At 35.5% G+C, this 2,908-nt stretch overlaps 1 pseudogene; it reads right to left on the minus strand.

Annotated features, from left to right (window-relative positions):
* Positions 1–1,909, minus strand: part of LOC107710175 (uncharacterized) — an 11,827-nt pseudogene extending 9,918 nt beyond the window's left edge.
* Positions 1,910–2,908: the final 999 nt, after the last annotated feature.

Consider the following 2,908-nt stretch of genomic DNA (forward strand, 5'->3'; position numbering starts at 1 on the left):
CTCTTTATCGTGATGCGTATCGTATCGTGACTTTGCTGGTGATACACAGCCCTAGTATTCGGCCAATCACATCTCACTGGATAGCTGGCCAATCAGAGCACACCTCGCTTTTCAGAACGATGAGCTTTGTAAAAATCGACATATTTCAGAAAGGCGGGGCATAGAGGAGAAACAATAATGTACATTATGTGGAAAATAATGTGTTTTTTTAACCTTAAACCGCATAAACACATTGCATTACACCAAATACACAAAATAATGTTCTTTTTAGCAACGTCATATGACCCCTTTAAGTTGGCTTGAGAAAGCCAACCTACTGAAATGCTATTTAAACTTATTCTCATTATTCTTCTGAGACTTTATCAACATTCTGAAGATCTGGTCTGAGTTTGGTGGTTGTAGAATTAAGCCGGTTCAGACTACATGATTTTAGCCTGATTTAGGCACAATCTGATTGACGTAGGGTGTTGTGGGGATTCGTAAATGACAACGGGCACCAGGATGCAAGATTAAATCATTTAATCTCATGTAATGTGCCATAGTGGACGACAACCGATGCCACATCTGGGACACTTCACGACGTCTCCACAGAAAGACTAGCATGTTTTTTGGAGTTCAGTCATGTCTGTAACACTGGCCAATAGGAGCACAGAAGCACCTTCATACATGTTTTCAAACAAGCTGAAATGAAAGAGAGGCAATGGCATCATTCCTGCTAGGAGGAGTTTTACAATGGAGGAAATGTTCATGGAGCTGTGGTAACAATACTCCTGATTCATGATTTTTGCTTGAGGGATGACCGCAACAGAGTGAAAAAAGGTATAATAAAAAATATATATATTTGACCTCAGTTCTCTTTGACAGTCCTCTTCATGCAATCCAGATTTGTGTCCACTGTCAGGTTTTCTTTCTTTTTTGGGCTTTTCTGATGACAAGACAGAGCAAAACATGCCGTTTGCTAGCCATTGTTTGTTTATACTCATGGCACGCAGAGCGTTAAAGACCGCATGCAGTGAATCATCGGGTAGCAACGTGTAGTCTGGCATGTTTCTTATTCACGACACAACAAGATTTTAGGAGTCAAAATCGCATAATCTGACACAGCGACTTTTGTAACCGATAAAAAATATTGTGTAGTCTGAACCACCCATTAGTGTGCAATATCTGGATGCATGATTTTTTTTTTAATGCACTATGCTTTAATTTCACATCATGCTGCACAGTCGCAAACCTTTCAGTGATTTCTCTGATGACTTGGACAATTTCAGTTGAAATAAAATAAGTGTTTCATGAATACCTATTATAATTTTTCAAACTGGCATCAATCATATTAGTAAAAGAAATAATAAATCGTAAGTAGTCCTGCTGGGCTATTTATGTCCATGAGTTTTCATCATGTGTCTGAAAATGTTTCACAGCAGCACAAACTCATTAACAAAAGATGTAGTAGTGTTTAATTCACAAAACCTCACCTTCAATTCCTTCCTTCGTTTGAACTGAGAAAAACCCTTGAAATGAGAAAGACGGAATGATGCTAAGTGTTTAGCAACCTAAATTGATTTTTATTATGAGTATAAACTTTCATTTAGTTAGATTTACACTTAAAACATGCAGTTAGTTAAAATTCAGTATGATCTCTAAAATATTGTATTAATGTCTTACACAATTTAGCTCCTCATATAAAAGTATAATGTTTAATGGTATTTAGATAACATTAACCGAGAACAACGCATTCAGTTTTAATTATGGTCTTCTGTGTTTCTCTGTCTGAAAGATATAGCTAAAAACAGACTGTAGGTCACTAAAATATTAGACAGATTGTATGTTTTACTTACCCAGTAAAAACAACAAACTCTTGTAAAAAACCCTCAAGTTCATTTTAGGTGGTTCGTGATTCTTTCTGCTTTCATTTGAGAATGTTTGAATGAAAGCTGTTCCTGGGAGAAACAAACTAGTTTAACTCTCTTATCAGTCACATGATCCTGTTTCTCCTCCCACTTTTCTCCTGACTGGAGCTGGAAAAATGTTTACAAAAAAAAAAAAAAACATCCATTCATCTTAAACCATCTCGTAGCAACAAAACAAGTGAACACATTTTCACTGAAAATAATGGTAACTTGCAACTTGTAACTTGTATCATTAATGATATCAAAATGTCTGTGGTATTGAATTTTTACATTTATCTCTTCAACAGACACTTATATGTAAAGCAAGTGAAGGTTTGTATTATTTTTTTGTTTTCAAATTCAGTGGCATCACATTTTCACACTAATGCTGTCATTATTCGAAGTCATACTAACCTGTACGCCTTTCTTTCAGTGAAACACCAAGGTTTGAAGTGAATGAGGACTGAAGCTGTCAAGCTCCAAAATCTCGAAAAAATAAATAAAAAATTCGGTAAAACTTTATTTTGATGGTCCCTTTTGAACATTCTGTTATCAAAAAAGTAACATTGCATCTACATGTCAACTAACTCTTATTAGAGTATTAGTAGCCTGTGTGCTTAATATCTGCTAACTCTTGATTGTCATGGTCTCCCAACAGACATTCTACTGACTATAAGTAACTTTGCAAGTACATGTCAACTTAATCTAATCCTAACCCTACCAGTCTACTAATACTAACTCTAGTGAGACTTAGTAGACATAGGTGCAACATTACTTATAGTCAACAGAATGTGTTAAGGGGACCATCAAATTAAAGTGAAACCAAGCATTCAATTAGTCTTTTCTTTCCCATCTCAAGGATTTCTCAGGATCAACATATGTTTGCGTTTTATTTGTTTTTTGCATGTAGGCTGCCTGTCAAAGCTACCTGAAAGTACACAAACACTGTTTGCATCTGGTCTGACATGAGAAGATCTATTTCTAAAAGACACAAGGCTATTGTTAAAAAAAATAAAAAAAAT

This window comes from Sinocyclocheilus rhinocerous, unplaced genomic scaffold (assembly GCF_001515625.1).
Source record: "Sinocyclocheilus rhinocerous isolate Xijiao unplaced genomic scaffold, SAMN03320098_v1.1 scaffold207, whole genome shotgun sequence".
Classification (NCBI taxonomy): domain Eukaryota; kingdom Metazoa; phylum Chordata; class Actinopteri; order Cypriniformes; family Cyprinidae; genus Sinocyclocheilus; species Sinocyclocheilus rhinocerous.